Raw genomic sequence first — 20198 nt, forward strand, 5'->3', positions numbered from 1 at the left:
TAAAAAAAAGAGAGAGAGATCTAGGTTCTCAGTAACTGCAGAGTTATAAAAAAGCATTAAGTATGGCCCCCATGCTGAGCATTAGATCCCCAGAACGTATTCATCTTCTTTTTCTGTTAAAACATAAGCTTACTGAGGTGTAATGGACATACAAAGAACTGTACATATTTGATGAGTACAGCTGGATGAGTTTGGACATGTGCAAGCAGCCATGATTCCATTATCCATGACACCATTAATAATACCCCAATCAAGGGGTATTACCATATGGGAATACCATATTATCTCATAGCTCAAAGCTGATACCCTTTGGCCAACTTCTCCCCATGTCTCCCATGCTCTAGCCCCGGCACCCATCATTGTACTGTCTGACTCTAGGGGTTTAGATGTTTTAGACATCTCATACATATATGGCATTATACAGTATTTGTCCTTCTACACTGATTTCCTTTGCTTAGACTGGATTCAAGATCTACCCTTGTTGTCACATACTGCAGGGTTTCCTTCCTTTTTTATGCCCGAGTTATATTCCCTTGTATTTATATACCGTAACAGAAATTGATTCTGAGAATGAAATAAAGTAGAGGCAGGCACAACTGAGAAACAAAAAGAAACCTGATAACATTTCTTGAGCCCCTGGATCTACCCTGTGCAAAACCAGTAACACCAACTTGGGCTTGCCAGAGTGGTGGCCGAACGTTCCTTTTTTGCTCAAGCCAGGGTGAATACGGTTTCGCCTGCAGCCCACAGAGACATCACACAACATTTTCAACAAGGAAACAGCTCCATGGTTTTCTTACATAAATTAGAGTTCACAAACAGGAAATTTCTTAAAGATTTCTCCCTGCAAAGTATTAGGATGTTACAGATCAATCAAAACTTTCCCTTGCCCAACCCTGTCCTCTGCCATATCCATTCGTATCAGCTGGGTCTGTAGCCTCAGAACGACTTTTCTTCTTGTTTCCAAAGAGAAGATGGTGGGGGAGGGAGCACAACTGATAGATGGATGAAGGATTGAGAGCCTCTTCTAGAGGTACTGGTATGAAAATGATAGACCTATGAGTGTGGGGAAATGAATTGACAATTATCTTGCATGTGATTCTAAATAACAGAGTCATTTTATGTATGGTTTTGTTTTCTGCACCTTGCTCCCCTTGCTTACCAATACGTTGATGTGTTCCATTAGGGGTCAGCGGGCACTGAGCCATCTGCTTTAAATGCTATGAAATAGCTTCACTGAGGTCAATGCATCATCATGTCTATCCATTTTCCTAATAATACCTATTTAATTTTTTCTTTTATAATTCTACACAATGATACAATAAACACCCAACCAACCACAGGTGTCTCTGACTCAGCACCTGACTTCTATGAGCCCCAGACAGCGCTGACAGTGGTGGGAAATGAGGCAACACACATGTCCTTAGAATCTTGAAAGAACACACTTTCTCCTGGAGATCTCAGCAGCTGGTAGCCTTGCATAATTTATTAATATTCCCTCACTGAACAAACATTTGTTACATTACTATCTCAGCAATGCCCCTAATCTTCAAACAGAAAAACGGAATGAATTTGCTTCCTGCCTTTAAGAAGTTCACAATTTATTACACACAATAATTATGAGAGGAATGTCTACCATGTACACATAATTATTGACAATTATTATATGCCAGGCACTTGGTTAAGTCCTTCACGTATGATACCACGTTTAGTCTTCGTAAGGATCATATCATTCTCAACTTACAGATCCAATTAAAGGCCTAATGTCACATAGCCAGTAAGGCTCGGAGGTGTATTTTGACCCTAATACTTCTGTCTACCAAAACCAGGTTTATAAACATGGCATAAACTGCATCTAGAATGAAAACGTTTACGTTCTCTGGTATTGGGAGAGCACTAGTTTGAGGGCAAATAGGTAGACAGAAGGCTACGCCACAGGCCTGACCTACTAATGCTATGCGCGGGGAGGCCACAGAATTTGGGAAATGGAAGTTGGATGCTTAAGAAGCCCTAAAGCCAGGAAATGCCAAACATACATACCAGAGCTCCTATTTAGTTCTGGGGACTCTGTAAAGGTCCCATGGACTTAGTATCTGCAGACCACCACTTCCATGGACTCTCAGTACTCCTCTACACCTTTGTTTCCGCAATTCACAGGATTCAGCAAATGTTTGCTGAATAAAAGAACAGAAATATGTAACATTCTGGGGTGCCTGGGTGGCTCAGTTAAGTGTCTGCCTTCGGCTCAGGTCATGATCTCAGTGTCCTGGGACCAAGTCCCACATGGGGCTCCCAGCTCAGCAGGGAGTCTGCTTCTCCCTCCCACTCCTCCTTTGTGCCCTCCCTCTCGCTCCCTCTCTCTCTTTCTCTCTCTCTCACTTTCTCAAATAAATAAATAAGTGAACATACTTCTAACTGTGTCTGAGAAAACAGAAAAGCCTAGAAATTACTGTGAGGTTTCACAATGTACTGAAAGGCCTAGGTTAATTTGTCCCCATTTTAAAATTGCTGTGCATTAAAAAAAATAGAACTTGGAACCTTTAGAACAGAAATTTCATAGAGGAATATCTAAACTATAACTGGCCAGAGTCCAGATAACCATTTCTCTTTAATATTAAAACAAAATACACACACTTATCAAACGCTCCTACCAGTACGACCCCCCCCACCCCCCGCCACACCCAAGGCAATAAAATTTGGACTTGCTGGGAAAAGGTTAATGGAAACCAAACTCAACTGTTCTGTCTCCTAAGAGAACTCTTTCCCAGAGCTTCTCTGAAGTCCTATGCCCACACTTGACAGAAACCCTCCAGAGATCTGGATTGTGTACTCAGTGATTTTTTAAACTGATCTCCACTCTGAATGGAAATCAGGTGAAGACTGCACTTTGGAATTCAGCCTATTTCAAGGGTGCTAATCACATAACAGCCTGAAAACAATAACTGTTTGCTGCCAACCTTGGCTGATTCATGTTCTCGCAGACTGAAAACCCCGCCCTCGGATGAAGGCAGGTACTCGACTCCTACCTCAGACCCGCCAAAACAGCACAGCGGCAGGACAAGCAGAGGCCTCTCAAGAGGCACTCACTGTATCTGTATGGCACTTGCTGACCAACATGTCCTTTCCCAGCAATCTAGAATATTCTCCCTCACTTCTCTACCTTGACAAAAAAATCTATCCAGCCCAAGAATCAGCTCATCAAGAAGACTGCTTCGAAAAACCTAGTCAACAACGGCATTTCCTTCCTCTCACTAACAGGTATCATTGGGGACTTAATCACTAATTCTCAAATGCGGATGACAGGAACTGGCAGAACACACTTGTCTTAAGTTTAAAAATCTTCTCAAGTGATCATCACAGAGTTGTTCTCCCATTTTAGAAAAACTATTAGGGACTTAAGTACCACATATGGCTTGAGTCCTTAGGAGATAAATTTCAAGAACCAAATTTTTTCATCAGCTAAAATTACCAGATAATGTTAAAAAAGCATTAGATCTATTCAATTACTAGAATACTTCCAAAACAAATTATACACTTGCCAAATTATTATAACTAACATTAAAGGTGATTTACATTTTTCTTAACACCTTGAGACATTATAACGTATATCATTAGGATGTGACATGCTGCCATAATGCTTACAGACACAACTGAGGTGTGTGGGATGTTGTTTCGAAAGGCTTCACTTTGGGGGGCTTCATTTAGATTATTATGATTTTGTTAAAAATCTCCTCTCTTGTTCTTCTGTCAACTGTTTATAGAATTCTTCAAGAGCAGAATACACAACGAGCACATGGTAAAGTGATGGCTGAGAAGATCTTAGAAAAAGCATGAACCAAGAATTTTATATCCAGCTAAGCAACTGCTTAAGTATGGAGTCCAAAGAAAGGTATTTTTCAACATACAAGAACTCAGAGAACATGGTTCCAAGATAGCTTTCTTGAAGCAGTTGGAAATTTCTTGAAGTCTGAGGATACATTCCAGTTGAAGAAGAGAAAAATGGAGTAGAAAAAGCAATAGCAGTGGCCTCTGAAGTCATTTAATTCTAGGATAAAGAAAAAAACAAAAAAACAAAAACCAAACCTGTGGCCATTATGGTAACAGAATCGTAAAATGTACAACATAACTACCAAAACTTTAATGAGAAGGACACAGTAGTCGATTAGATACTGAGCCTTTTCAGAACTGGGGATTCAAAAATTATCATATATAGCTGATAAATTCATTAAGAGAAACAGAAGTATATTCAAAGATAGAAATAAAAGTATTAGTATTAATTAAAATATAATCACCCTAAATTGTGAAAGAAAAGACAGGAAGGAAGGCAAGTGAGAGGAAGTGGAAATTTACTAACTTAAACACCACACACAGAAGAGAGCCAATACATTTTGTCTAAATAAAGAGAAGCACACACAGCACAAAAAGTGATGACAGATTTAGGCCAAAGTGGTCTTCTAATTATAAGAATAATATTCTCATCTTTTGAAAGAATGATATTCTTGAAAGCAGAACTACATGTAGTAAATACACATGTAAGAGATACACTTAAAACAAGGTGCTCAGGGATCGTTGGGAAAAAAAAATATGAGCAAAGGTTTTCCAGGAAAAGTAAGTAAAAAGAGTAAAGGTTAACAATTAATACTAAACAGGTCAATTCAGGGCCATAAACATTAAATTACAAGAAAGAAGGCATTCTGTGATGATGAAGAATGTAACCCATGGAAGATTTAACAATTACAACATCTGTGAATAAAATAGTTAAGCACTAAAATTCATAAAGCAAAAATTATAGGAAACACAGGAGATATAGACAGAATCTTATTAAACATAGTGCATTTCATTTCTTTTTCCCAGCTCACAAAAAAGCAAATGGACTACAAATAACCAAGGTATCTTGGGCCGAAAGAGCAAGCTTAATAAGGTAATTGATACAGATTTTTATAACCTACGAACCAAGACAATAACTCCTTTTGAAGTAATGATGTAATAACCAACAAAAAATTAAGTTAAGAAACCTCCACAAACATGTAACAGTATAGACACACATGTTAAAGAGGATATAAATGTAAAATTACAGAATACTTAGAAAATACATACAATAAAAATTCTTTTAAAAATGTTAAGAAAGGGGCGCCTGGGTGGCTCAATGGGTTAAGCCTCTGCCTTCGGCTCAGGTCATGATCCCAGGGTTCTGGGATCGAGCCCCGCATCAGGCTCTCTGCTCAGCGGGGAGCCTGCTTCCTCCTCTCTCTCTGCCTGCCTCTCTGCCTACTTGTGATCTCTGTCTGTCAAATAAATAAATAAAATCTTTAAAAAAAATGTTAAGAAATAGCTAAAGCCAGATTAAGGAGAAAATATACAGTCTTAAATATTTGTAGAACCATGAAAACTGAAATTACTAAAAGATTTATCCAATCTTACACAAGAAAGTTGAAAAACAACAGCAAAATGAAAGTAAGGAACGCAAAGAGAAAAACGGTAAAGAAAAAGGAAAAGCAGATAATTAGAATACAGAACTTTTGAAAAATTAATTTAAAAACACGAGATCCTTTTTTAAAAATGTTTCATCTCACATCTTTTTTTTTTTTTTAAGATTTTATTTATTTGACAGACAGAGATCACAAGTAGGCAAAGAGGCAGGCAGGGGGTGGGAAGCAGGCTCCCTGTGGAGCAGAGAGCCAGATTCGGGGCTCGATTCCAAGACCCTGGGATCATGACCTGAACTGAAGGCAGAGGCTTTAACCCACTGAGCCACCCAGGCACCCCAAGAGATCCTTTTCTTAAAAATACAATCGAATACGTTAAGCAATGAACACAACCAAGAAAAAAAATGGGAGGCACACGCATACATAACGTAAAAGGAAATAATGTCAAGAACTGAGGAAGTTAACAGAAATGAGACAGCTACGTCTCTCAGCAATTTGAAAATGAACTTGAAAATGTGTATGAAACACATGGTTCATTAGGAAAATGTAATTTGCCAAAACTGAGCTAGAGCAAGAGACAGACAAATAAGCAGAGCACTGAGGATTTTCAGGGTAGTGAAAATACTTTGTATGCTATTATGATAATAGATACATGTCATTGCACATCTGTCCGAACCCAATCAACACACAGCACCAAGAGTGAACCCTAAGGTGAGCTGTGGACTCTGGGTGATTATGATGTGTCCTTGTAGGTTCCTCCTTGGTTTAAAAAAAAAAAAGTTACCATTCTGGTGAGGGATGTTGATAACGAGGGAGGCTCTTAGTGTGTGGTGGCAGAGCACCATATGGGGAATCTGTATACCTTCCTCTCAATTTTGTTGTAAACAGAAAACTGCTCTAAGAAATAAAGTATAGAATAAAGGAAACAAGATGAGATCGGGAGGGAGACAAACCATAAGAGACTCTTAATCTCACAAAACAAACCGAGGGTTGGGGGGGGTAGGGGTAGGGTGGTGGGTTATGGACGTTGGGGAGGGTATGTGCTATGGTGAGTGCTGTGAAGTGTGTAAACCTGGCAATTTACAGACCTGTACTCCTGGGGCTAATAATACATTATATGTTAATAAAAATAAATAAATAGAAAAGAAAAAAATAAAGTATAAAAACCACTGACCTAGGATGACAAAATCTATAAATATCCCAGTTGGTGAAAATAAAATTGAGGAAACACTAGGACAGTGATTCCTCCCCCACTCCCCAATCCCATCCCACCAACTACTGTATACCTTTGAAAAAGTACCAGTCTCAGGTAATTTCCAGGTGAAAAGAAAACTATAAGGAGTAAATAGCTCCAATACTGTATCCTCCAATAACCCCAGTACTACTGAAATAGTTCCAAAGCAGAGAGAAAGAAAAAAAAAAATCCCCTACATTATTTAAAACGAAGCTAGGATAATATGGACACCAAAGTCCAAAGTCCAATAGTCTCCCAGTAAAACCACTAACAAATAGCACTTCAGAAAACTGATACAGACACCTTAAATACAGCGGCAACCTATTTGTTTGACCTATATCAAGCTATTTAATTTCCCTATGGAAAAATAAAGGTGCACAAAAGGGAAATTTTTTAGAAAACAATCCTGTTTAAGAGAAGGAGATAGAGTAAAATGTATTTTAAGTCTTGTAAGTCACAGATGTCTACTGCTATTAAAATACTGTTGTCCTGTTGCATAAAAACGTAGATCAGTGAATGGAGTCTAGACAAAAATCCACACACATACATATGGGACTTCAGGCTAGGATGTAAGTGGCATATTGAACCAGCAGGGGAATGGGACTGAAAGGTGTTGAGATCATTGGGAAGCCATCTGAGAAAAACTAGAGATAAATCAAATAAATTCTAGATAAAACCAAATATTTTTATTTGGTTTTTATTTTTATTTATCAAATAAATTCTAGATAAAACCACTTGAAACAAATAAGGGAGTGCCTATGTGTGTATGCACATGTGTGTGTCTGTATATTTGCAGGCAGAAATAATCAAAGATGAATAAGTAAAAAAATCAATTTCTTTCATAGATAAACATATTACAAAAATGTCACAAGATAAACAACAAATCAGGAAAATATTTGCAAATCTTGTCAAAAAGGCATGTTCTTCCAACATGGGAAGATTTTCAATAAATCTTAAAAAGACCAACTCTCCTAGGTAACAAGGACAGAAAAGGCAGAGAGAGTTCATAGCAAATGCAACAGGGATAACCTCAAATGCTCTCACATGTAACAAAATCTGTGTAAATTAAAAGTATACAGATAATATTTTTCACCTATCAGATTGGTGAAGATTTAAAAGCTTGATATACATATGTGATCCATTATGTATCTTCTCACACTCCTGATAGGAGTATAAACAACAAATCTTCTATAAAGGACAATTTAGCCACCCCTGTCAAAAATTTAAAAATTGGGGGGCACCCGGGTGGCTCAGTCGGTTCAACGTCCGACTCTTGGCTCAGCTCAGGCCCTGCGACAGAGCCCCCGACAGATACTGTGCTCAGCCATCCAGGAGTTTGCGGGAGATTGTCTCTCCTTTTCTGTCTGCCTCTACCCCTTCCCCCACTCACATACATGCACTCTCTCTCTCTCTGAAGTAAAATAAATCTAAGAAAAATTTAAAAATTGTACAGACCCTGGGGCCTAGAGTTTTACCCAGGTTACAGCACTAACCCATTAGTTACATGGCACACACCGATATTCTTGACATCATCGTTCACAGCGGCCAAAGTCTGTAAACAGCATAGATCTCCATCCATAGGAGAATGGCTGCCTACGTTGTGTAAACACACATAAAAGGATATTTGGTAGCCCTTACAAAAAAATGAGGCAATTCTACATGCACTAACGTGGAATGAGCTCCAAATGAAAAAAGCAAGGTGGCTAATAGTGAGTCAAGCCCATTTCCCTTCCTGCAAAAACATGAGCCAAGCTCTCATGGGAAGGTTGTGAGTTTCTTCCTTCAGCATCTGCTATCGACAAGTGAAAAATGTACACTGTAAAAACCATACCAGGATAGATCTGCCTTTCCTTTCAGAAGAGGTGTAAGAACTATGGCTGGTTCAATCAATTTATATGTCATAGCTGATTTTATGATCATGAGAGTGTTTAAAATCCTGATGCACGTTATAAATAACCAGAAGCGCACGTCCTTAATCACATACAAAACTGTAAACTCCTTGTTGATAGGAATTTCATCACCTTCAACCTGCACTGTTATAAACTGTGAGAGAAATGATCCCGAAACTTACTGCATGAGTATCTTGAGGATTTATTCTCCAAGGCCGCCACTAGAAGCTAAGTCACTTTGAGGACGTATGTTGTTTCTTCGCCAGAAAGCAGCTGCATGTTGATTGTCTTGCACTTTGCTTCTAAGGACTTAAGGACCTGACAAATTCCTTTATAATTATTATTGTACTTAAGTGAGTAAATCATCATTACTGACAAGTTTCAACCTCAAGGAAATCGGCAAATGCAGGAGCAAGTACAGCTCTGACCAAAAAATAGGTTTTATTTTCCGTTCAACTGGATCATTAATGTTCAATAAAAATAATATAGGGGCTCCTGGGTAGCTCAATGGCTAAGCATCTGCCTTCGGCTCAGGTCAAAATTCCAGGGTCCTGGGATCGAGACCTGCATTGGGCTCCCTGCTTAGCGGGGAGCCTGCTTCTCCCTTTCCCACTCCCCACTGCTTGTGTTACCTCTCTCACTGTATCTCTCTGTCAAATAAAATCTTTAAAAATAATATAAATAAAAGGGAATTTTTTCCACTTTTTGAATTTCAACCCACCATATTTCAAGTGGACTGAAATACAGAAAGAAAATCCAGTGAGAGATAATACATACACATAGTCTGTCCTAATAGTGGAGTGGCCCCTCACTAGCTCTTCCTTGCCTATTACCGCCCAAGAAGGCTGAAGCCCTTAGCAAGTAGAATCAGGACTCAGTCCTCCTTCATTAGCTCATTATTCTATGAAGAACAGAGATTTGAACTCTCGAAATGCTAACAAGCTCTTCAATTGGGTAACTTTTGGATGATGGTGTACATTCATTTCACCTCTTTACAGATTAGGACCTATTCCAGGGCACCTGGGTGGCTCAGTCGGTTAAGCGTCTGCCTTCGACTCAGGTCATGATCCCAAGATCCTGGGATTGAGCCCCACCTCTGCTCCCTCTTCAGTGGGGAGTCTGCTTTTCTCTCTCCCTCTGCCCTTCCTTCCCTTCTCTCTCTAACAAATAAATCTTTAAAAAAAAATTTTAAAAACACCCCCCCCCAAAAAAACCAGCAGGTCTGTCAAGCAGTCAGCATCATGTTAAATCTAGAGAACGGAGAAGGAGCCCCAAATAGTCACAATGACCAATGCCTACCATCCATGCCAATGCCTACCAATGCCAAGCTGCATTTTGTTGAATCTTCGTAACACCCATGAGGCCGGCTTGGTCAGAACACTCCCTGGCAATACTGACTCCGAAAGCGATACCATTAGATCCCCTGGTCATCTGTCTAGATGCTTGTGGGTTTTGGTAACGACGTTTGTCACACAGTGGCTTCCTATTTTAATCACTCTTTCTTGCTAACTAGGTGCTAAGCTCAAAGCATGTACTATCGATATGTAAATGTTACACCACTGTAAATGGCATTAAAACTTCTATTTTTTTGAAGTGTTTGCACTCCCTAAACATGGGTGCTGTTAAGCTGCTGACTCTACAATGCTTTTATCTTAAGGTAATTTTGCGGCTGATCCAAAGAAGGGTCAGGGGTGTCCTCTCACTTGTCCCAGGGCCCTGACTTGAAGCAGTAGAGTGAGATGTGAAGTCCCCACTTTTTCACTACATCTCCCAGAAGGCAAAGGAATTCTCTACACCCAAATGTGACCCACCAAGTACAGGGAGCACGTTCACGCTTTCTTGTACTTCAGCAACCTCGCTTCCGGACACATAACCTAAGTTAGGGTATTTCCCCACAAACTCCTTTAATGTTGTGTACTCTGAGATGTATACAGTCATTTTTCTATAAGGCCGACTTGACGTCACCAGGAGTAGATTTATGTGGCGCTCTGAGAGTGAACCTGTGGGGAGATGCGCTAGTCAATGTTCAACTCTTAAGCGGCACAAAACCTCACAGCTTATAATCCTGGAGTTCTCCAAACAAATGTGATTCTACCGTAGGTAAGCCTGCAGAAGAACAAGTTTCACGTTGTCCCTTCAAATATCTGCATATGCTTTAGATCTCTTACCCAGGGACATTTTGCATTTATAATATACATATACCCTCATTATTTTTAAAACACGCATTTTCAGGATTTTTAAGTATGAAGCAAAATGATTCTCCTAGAATAAACCCAAGATAGGCACAGCAAGCCCCCCAGTGCATTAGCCGGGAAGGCGCAGTGTGTCCTACATGGCCATCACCCAGGGAAGCTAGAGTTCCAGTGTCACTTCCTCCCGGGCCTCCCTTTTCTGATGTAAAGCGAAGTGGCTAAGACAAATGATATGTAAGGCTTCTTCACATTTGAAGATGCCTGGAGTCCACCGCTGCTTGGCGAGCCAATGAACTTCAGTCGTTTGCAGGTCAAAATCAATGTGCATGGAATGAAGCCCAACCATCCTTCCCTTCCTTCAAAATAATCAAACTAAAGAAAGCTTCCCTGTCCCACAGGAATCATCAAGCCATATTTACTTAAGTTGCAAACTTTCTATTATTCTAGGAATCGGTACCTGGCTTGGGCAGTTTCTAGAAAACTGCCCTCAGGAATACATGGACAAAGGCTAAGACGCCCTCCTATGAGACATTTTCATTACTCCATACTATCCAACTTCTTTATCTCTTGGGGGACAAAAAGGAGTTTTTCCCAATTTTTCCCAGTTTCTCTAAAGAATATTGTGTCCAGGTAGAAACCACTGTCACCAGAGGAAAGAATGATATTGCTTAGAATTCAATACCTGAGACTCCCTTCAAGCTGATATAAACTGCAAATTATATCTAGTGTTACTAATGATACGAACTCATCAAAAAAGCATTATGTTGGTCTTATTTCATTGGTTTCTTTTTTTTCTTTTTTCCTTTTCTTTTCTTTCTTTTTTTTTTTTCTTTTTTGCTGTTTTAAATCTAAAAACAGCCTGGCTACATGCTAAAGGGGCTAGTTTACTGGAAAACATAACTAATATTTTCCAGATACAGTATTATCCTCAAATGAGTCACCATCCCAGCAAAGGCCTTATCAAATAACCTTAATTTTAAACTGAATACAGAATACCTCTATTTGAGCACCAGCTGTGCTCTCTTTCCAATTATCTAGAAAATGATCCATAGAATTTCTGTTTGAAGTCAGAACAAATGAACTAACCAAAAATCTGTCCTAAATGTTTGCTGTTCATTCATTCATTCAAGAGGCATTTATTGACTTCTTATTAAGTGCCAAACTCCAGTCCCTGCGCAAGGGACACATACATGTTCAAACGAGACAGATATCAGTTCATGTTTTTGCAAAGACACCAACAATTAAACAAGTAAAAACAATATTTCAGAAAATCAGAAGTGTTTAAAGAAAAAAAATTTTTAAATATGATAAACAATTTGGAAGGAGTTATTTTGGGAACATTCATAGGCAGTCTCTCTAAAGGAACATTAGAGTAGAAACCTTAATCGAGAGAGAAGACCACCCAGGCAACACTTCTCAGTATTGTAGGCCAACTGCAAAGACCCTGAGGCTAAAGTGAGCTTTGCTCATGCTGGGATTAAACTTTTGTACTTCATACATCTGGAAGAGTTTTTTATTATAACTATTTAGTGGTTCAAATGTATTAAAAATTAAATCAAACAAACTCGAAGCATTTCCACTGAATTCTGTTGTCCTTAGAAGACGTAGTTTGCTCTAAATAAATGCATCTATAAATGGCTATACATTAACATCAATTACAGAGTAATTAAACATACCAGCGCCCAGGCCCTACCCAAGATCAACAGGATCAGAATCTCAGTATAAAAATTCCCCAGACAATTTTAATACATAAGGAGAAATGAATGCCATCATTCTAAATTAATCTAGAAAATGGCATATTCTAGAAACCAGACTGTGTCTGGGGGTCCTTCACTCTAATGGTCAACCTTAGGTTGACTTTTTTTGTTAATTCAGGTACATTGGGAGTTTGAGAAAGGCCCTCATGTGTGCTGGCTGAGAATGTGAGTCCTGGAGTCAGATCTTCCCTCTTATCAGGAATGAGTACTCTCATTAGCTGTAGAGAGTTGGGCAAGTCACTGAATTCTTTGAGTGTTTATTTCTCTATACAAATTATGAGTATACAGCTGGTATCTACATGATTCTTCACCAGCTGACATATATAGAGTGCTTATCACTGCACCAAGTACATAGTAACTGTTAAGTACCAACTACTATTATTATTATTAATTAATTGAATAGCCTAGTCTCTTTATCTACTTAAAAAAAACAAATATAATTTCTTGTTCTCAAGATTCATTTTTAATGCTTTAAATGGGAAGAACTAATTGTGATTAGGTTGCTATCCATGTAATACCATATAATTATTTTGTTAAATGCCTTCAAATTATGAGTAAGATAAAAATGGGAGTTTTATCTCTAAATTACTCACCACCATACTTAAGAAAATTTGCTATAAGCATTCTTCAGGATCCTTAAGAGACTTATATATTTATTTTTAATATAGGATAGGGACTTTTACCCTCTTGAAAATTTGCAGACTCTTACGAAAGAACGCTCAATGTCATTTGTGAATGCATTCCAAATTGCTTTGGAAAGAACAATGATTATAGCTTGACGTGATAATGGGCATCTTCATGATGACCATTCTCCAAGACCAAATTACTTTGAAGTGCTTAAATTATAACCCTTGTTATACAGAGGTGTCCCTGAGATTGTGTCTAAGAATGTCAAAGTCTTGTATAATTTCCATAAAGTAGACTTGATCAAATTTTTAAATGTTCCATTGCTGCCTTCTTCCCACACATGGATGAGTGAGGGCTTCCCTGACTGTAATAATCCACACTGAATACTTAGCGACTTTCTTAGACTCTACGTTTATTTTCAAAACCTTAATAGAAGATGAAAAGCAGTACATTATCAACAAAAAACATAACACCTACACAATGTTGAGGGAACATTCTGGTTTGCTGAGCTAACAAATGTTACAGCTCTGAAGGCAAAGAATAGTTTTGCCTGAACAAGTGGCAAAGTGTGTGTGTGTGTGTGTATCAGTATCACACCTATTTTTATATATATATATATATATATATACACACAAATTATGAATAGGTCTCTATAATGCTATGTAAACATCTTTAAAAGTATTACTTTTTTAGAGATTTATTTATTTTAGAGAGAGACAGGGTGTGTGAGTGCATGTGTAAGTGAGCAGAGGGGACAGGGACGGAGAGAATCTCAAGCAAAGCCCCTCTAAGCACAGAGCCTGGTGGGGGCTCCGTCTCATCAACCCTGAGATCATGACCTGAGCTGAAATCAAGAGCTGGATGCTTCACTGACTGAGCCATCCAGGCATCCCGCTAAGTATTACTTTTTATTTTTTAATTTTATTTATTTTTAAGGATTTTATTTATTTATTTGGCAGAGAGGAAGAGAGGGAGAGTGCACAAGCAGGGGGAGTGACGGGCAGAGGGAGAGGGACAAGCAGACTCCCGGCTGAGCAAGGAGCCCGAAATGGGGCTCGATCCCAGGACCCTAAGATCATGACCTGAGTAGAAAGCAAATGCTTAACGAAATGAGCCACCCAGGTGCCCCTAAGTTTTACTTTTTATTCCAGAAAGTTTTAAAGGCTATAGCTATCAATTTCAAAAGATGTTAACCTCTATGATTTTCTGTCCTCCAATCACCTGAAGATATAGATAGCATCATTTCTTTAACTCTTGCCTCTTTCCCAGTATGAGCAGGATGAAATTAAACCAATGACACTCTTTAGGTAATCTTATTAATAAATACGATGAGGATATCAATGAAAAACTTCAAGTCAAAGCAAAGCCATTCTAATTTTTCATCAATACATATTTTTGGCAGAAACTCACAACTCTGATCAAGCCCAGTAATTAGCCAATGCTCTTGGCTTTGCTGTATCATTACTGTGTTTAAGTATTATAGTATTATAGGAAGCAAAAACTATAGATCTGTGCTGGCCTAACATTTAACTGACACTTTATATTTGAGTGCAGATGGTAAGTAATAAAACGACTTGGGCTAAAATAAACTTTTATTCTTCTTTTGTGAATCAGAGGAATCAAGTAGCTCAGTAAGGTACAATGTAAGCCAAAGAGCACAGAGACAGATTGTTGAAACTGGAATAATTAAATTATGCAAGAACCATGAGACAGATTGTCAAAAAATTTCTGCATTTGGCGCTACAGAACACTTGACTGGGTTAAATGAGGTTAATACAATTTGCCATTCAAGACTGGTAATAAACTTTTCTTCTTCCAACCTAATTATCGTATCATACCTTGAGCTATATTATGTGTAATCTTAAAGTATGACACGGAGTAGACTATTAACACTTGGTATGGAAACATGCTTTGCCAACCACACAAAGAAAAAGTCCTACTAAATTCAACTGACAAAAACTCCAAGCTTACTCAGTCTAAAAGAGATCCTTATTCAATTCTGTCAAAAACTCTGCAGGGTACATGCAATTATCCTCAATTTATAGATCAGGAAATGCAAGCTCACCACTGTATGGTAACTTGACCAGAGTCATACCGTTCACGAGGGGCAAAGCTAGGACTTGAATACAGGATTTTCATACCCTTACTACCTTCCACAGTGTAGGATGCTCTATCAGGTCAAGAACACACAGTAGGTATCAACCTATTAACAATTTATCCCCTCTACCAGACTCTAGTTACATACGGTTCGAAGAGGGTTAAAAAGAAGGTGACAATTTAATTGTGTGCAAATACAAAGAACGTGGGGACCACAGCAACACGAATACTACAGCACAAGAACATGTAAGCTGTGCAGCTTGAACACCATTTTTTAATCTCTGTAAGCTTCAGGTAACTCTTCTTTAGAATTTGAATAAAAGTGTCTCTTTTATTGACTCCTTTTGAAGATCAGAAATAAAGTACAGAGCACACAGTAGGAACACATGAGCGGAAGAAGGCCATTAACACACTCAGGCACACACAAACACGTTTCCCATACCCTTGCTGTAGATAGAGTCACATGGAGAAAATAAAGCTCGACTAGACCATCTGTGTCAGTTTAGAAGAGGGAATTTAACCATTACTACGTGGAATCAAATATATCAAAATGCATACTTCATTGTTTGATCAAAGAAAACACATGTATGTTAAAAAAATTCTCTACATGCATAAAATCTACAAACATAATTTTTTCTCCCCATCCTTTGTTTTTAAAAAAAGTTATTTTGTAATGGCCCTCTTTCTTTCAAACAAATTTCCTTTGAGTATCCTTGGTACAAAAACCCTTTCCAGGAAAATAACTCATACCTGCTGTGTCTAATGCAACACGTGTATGTCTCCATCACAGGGAACACATAACAATCTGAAATATTACCTCCTTTCTACTTGAAGTCTAGTAAAATCATCTCCATTTCAGAGATCTATGAGGTTGAGTCAAAAATTTACAATGCAATAGAAACTAAGTGGATTTCGTTCCACTGCGGCATGAATAGATGAAATCGCCACATCCTTGCCAGGGGAAAGCTGTCTGGGAGTATGTTTTCTTTGAGATTCCAGGACCACAGAACTACAGAGTGTTTGGGGGGGAGTTGGCAGAAGAAACAAGAAATACTGCCAAGCTTCTACCAGACCCTCTAGACGCCCCCCCAATCCCCACCCCACACCATTTTACTTCTCGGCGTCTTCGACTTCTCTCCTCTGCACTTGGCTCCAGTAATATAGACATCCATGTCATTTCTTGAACACACCACTAGCAGTTTTTTCTCATCACTATCTTGCTGGAACATTCTCCCTTAAGATATCTGAATGGTTCTCTCCCTAATCCCCTTCAAGTCTTTGCCTGGACTACCCAAATTATGCCTGGACTACCCAAATTACGCCTGGACTACCCAGCTTAACATGTTAACTTGCAACCTAGAAGGCACAGCAATCCCCCTTACCCCACCTTCCGCACCCCTCATTATTTTTGTAGGATATAATCACTCTCTAAAATCCTTTATAATCCTTCTATTATGATTATTGTTTATCTTTTGTCTCTCTCCACTTGCACATTGTAAGTATTCAACACCTGTCGAATGTGAAGCCCATGGTTCCATATAAGGACATTTCTCTACCTTGCGGCACGCCACTCTGCGCCAACACAAGAAGGCTACTGACTGTTCGTTTCGCTCTAATGTCCATGTGTTTGCTTGGAACACATTTGTAATTAAAATGGTTTCCCCATTTCACTTTCACTGGTCAAAATCCAACTATCCTCCAAGCCTGCTCAAGTTCTGTCTCCTCCATAAAGTCTTCCTACATTCCTCTAGGGAATATTAAAGCCTCTTTTCTTCATTCCCATGACTTTAGTTAAAGTATTTATCAGAGTTGAGTCTCTTTCTCTAGCTCTCCAAGAAGGTATAGTCTTTAAAAAATCATCTGTATATTCCCCTAGAGCCTAGCACAATGCCTGGCACTTTAGAGGCATTTAATTATAGATATGAAACTGAACTGGCCTTAGGAGCCTGGGTTAAAGCCTCTGCCTTCAGCTCAGGTAATGATCCTGGGATCGAGCCCCATATCGGGCTCTCTGCTTAGCAGGGAGACTGCTTCCCTCTCTCTCTGCCTGCCTCTCTGCCTACTTGTGATCTCTGTGTCAAATAAATAAATAAAATCTTAAAAAAAAAAATTGAACTGGCCTTAACTTTGTGGTTGTGCGTTGTTTCTAGATAAACTATTAGACAATAAGTGTTATGCTTTGTAGACAATGACAATGAACTAATCCCAACTCAATGCAAATCCTTTCAGTCTGATGAAATATGAGGTTTCCTACTTACTGACAATTTATTGAGCAATGAGGTGATTCTGCCAATGCAGTATTTCCCTTCAAACTTAGGTAAAATTGTATCACTCTTCCCCATTATAATAAATGAAAAGGTTCCTTTCTGACTTACTGGTCTTGGTTTTGTAAATATGCTTCAATTTAGTTTTAATGTTTCTTTAGAAGGAGGTTCTGAGTGTACTTTCACAGAATCTAAGCCCTCTTCCATTTTTATTATCTCTGGTTTGGCCTCATCTTCTACCCTGTCCCAACACAACATGACATCCTTCACTCCAGAAATAACCAAACCTGATTTCAGAGCTAACCGACCTGAGCTCCGTGGATCCTAGATAGTCAATGAAATGCCTTTAGAGATCTATGACTCCCTGAACCTATTGTTAGCATCTGTGAGTATGAGTATGTGTGTTCTCTTTGAAAGAGGATTCAATCAGATGGTCAAGGGGGCCACAATCCCAAGGAGATGAAGAAACACTCACTCTACTTCCTATTCTCTACTGTGTTATATCCTTGAATTCACCTTGGCTTTGCAGAGAATACATTAGGAGCTTTGGTGGGTTGGGAATCCTCTAAACCGGTCAAACTAAAAAGAAAGAACAGCTTCAAGAATGCAGACTCAAAATACTGTCACTGAGAACCTGCTTAGCATCTGGTACTATGCTAAGGAAGAATTGGAAAAGGGAACCTCTAATAAGTCAAACTCTAGAGAAAAGTAGGGTTATTTGGGGGAAGGTTTAGACTTTCAGAAAGACACTACATTCCAGGAAAATTATTTCAAAAGGAGATGTTTATTTTTGCTTTTGTTTCCCTTGCCTCCAGAGACGTGTCTAGTAAGAAGTTGCTGTGGCTGAGGTCAAAAATGTTGTTGCCTACTTCTCCTCTAGGATTTTGATGGATTCCTATCTCACATTCAGGTCTTTTATCCATTTTGAGTTTATTCTTGTGTATGGTATAAGGAAATGGTCCAGTTTCATTCCTCTGCATGTGGCTGTCCAATTTTTCCAGCACCATTTATTGAAGAGCTGTCTTTTTTCCACTGGATATTCTTTCCTACTTTTTCAAAGATTAGTTGGCCATACAGTTGAGGGTCCATTTCTGGGCTCTCTACTCCATTCCACTGGTCTATGTGTCTGTTTTTGTTTCAGTACCATACTGTCTTGATGATGACAGCTTTGTAATAGAGCTTGAAGTCCGGAATTGTGATGCCTCCAGCTTTGGTTTTCTTTGTCAACATTCCTCTGGCTCTTTTGGGGGGTCTTTTCTGATTCTGTACAAGTTTTAAAGTTGTTTGTCCCAGCTCTGTAAAAAATGCTGGTGTTATTTTGATAGAAATCTTGCCATTTGCAACAATGTGGATGGAATTAGAGGGTATTATGCCAAGCAAATTAAGTCAGGCAAAGAAAGACAAATACCATATGCTTTCACTTGTATGTGGAATTTAAGAAACAATACAGATGAACGTACAGGAAAGGAAGGAACAATAAAATGAGATAAAAACAGAGAGGGAGGCAAACCATAAGAGACTCTTAACTATAGGAAACAAACTGAGGGTTGCTGGAAGGGAGGTGAAGTGGTGGGGGGATGCAGTAATTGGGTGATGGGCATTAAGGAGAGCATTAAGGGCACATGATGTAATGAGCAGTGGGTGTTACATGCAAGTGATAAATCACTAAATTCTACGCAGAAACTAATCATACAGTCTATGTTAACTAACCTGAATTTAAATAAAGTTTTTAAAAGGAGGTGTTTAGTAATTTAAAACATTGCACAGAGATGAGTGAAACACCTAAAGCTTTGCTATTTTCAAATTACCGAGTCTACAGATGCCAGAAGATCTTTTAAAGCAACTTTATTCAAAGGAAGTAGCCGCCTTGGGGATTAGAGTAAGATTAGTTCATAATAAAATGTAAGTACTTCTGACTTTCCGGTAACCTATACTTCTCTTACCTACCATACAATAATAACTGACAGTTACGACAATGGACAAAGGACAAGAAAACACTGTAGACTGAATCATTTAGAGTAAAATTTTTTTGTATCACGTATTTTATTATATTCTTACTCAATAAAATGAGCATGCTTTATATAGCACCAATAGCTCTACACACTATTAACTGAAACATTTAATTAACAAGAATGTAACTTCTCTCCAAATATGCAGAATAGAATTTGAAATGAAATTACCTAAATGGTACTGTTCAGACGAATCATATGAATTTTTTTAATGTAGAAAAATTCTGCTTGTATCTTCGTTTATTTCATTCATTTATATATTAATCATTCATTCAATAAACACTAATTACCAACTGTGTACTGGGCTAGATTTGGGGACATAAAATTAACAGGATTTGACCAAACATTTTAGTGTAAGACACAGAAAAGTCAACAGACTATTCCAGAAGGGTATGATAAGCACTAAGGTAGAAATGTATATGTATAGCCTTCCAGAGGGGCAGGAGTCAGAGAAAGTTTCTTGGAAGGTGATGCTTTCTGTAGGTCTTACAAGCAGGCCCTAAGAATATACATGGCACATTTATAAAATGTCATGTTTGTTATTTCTGGAAAAATGGATACATGCAGGAAAGGACAAGTGTTAGATGGGCCAGGTTATAAGGGCCTTATGTTGATAATATTTAGAGGACACTGTTCAAAAAAGAATGGTCATCTAATGACAACTTTTACCCAGAAAAGTGAAATGATCAGAGTAGGTCCTTTA

The 20198-nt window shown here is 38.5% G+C and overlaps 1 protein-coding gene and 1 pseudogene across 7 annotated transcripts in view; one reads left to right on the plus strand and one right to left on the minus strand.

The window, feature by feature from the left end:
• TRPM3 (transient receptor potential cation channel subfamily M member 3) overlaps positions 1-20198 on the minus strand; it is a gene marked incomplete at its 5' end in the record, with an annotated part of 786868 nt that overhangs the window by 521559 nt on the left and 245111 nt on the right. The window lies entirely within an intron of this gene.
• The window catches only part of LOC308352939 (proline-rich protein 3-like), a 265599-nt pseudogene that overhangs the window by 23704 nt on the left and 221697 nt on the right, over positions 1-20198 (plus strand). The gene's annotated exons all lie outside the window — the stretch shown is intronic.

The sequence above is a fragment of the Martes martes genome (genome assembly GCF_963455335.1).
Source record: "Martes martes genome assembly, chromosome: 12".
Taxonomy (NCBI): Eukaryota; Metazoa; Chordata; class Mammalia; order Carnivora; family Mustelidae; genus Martes; species Martes martes.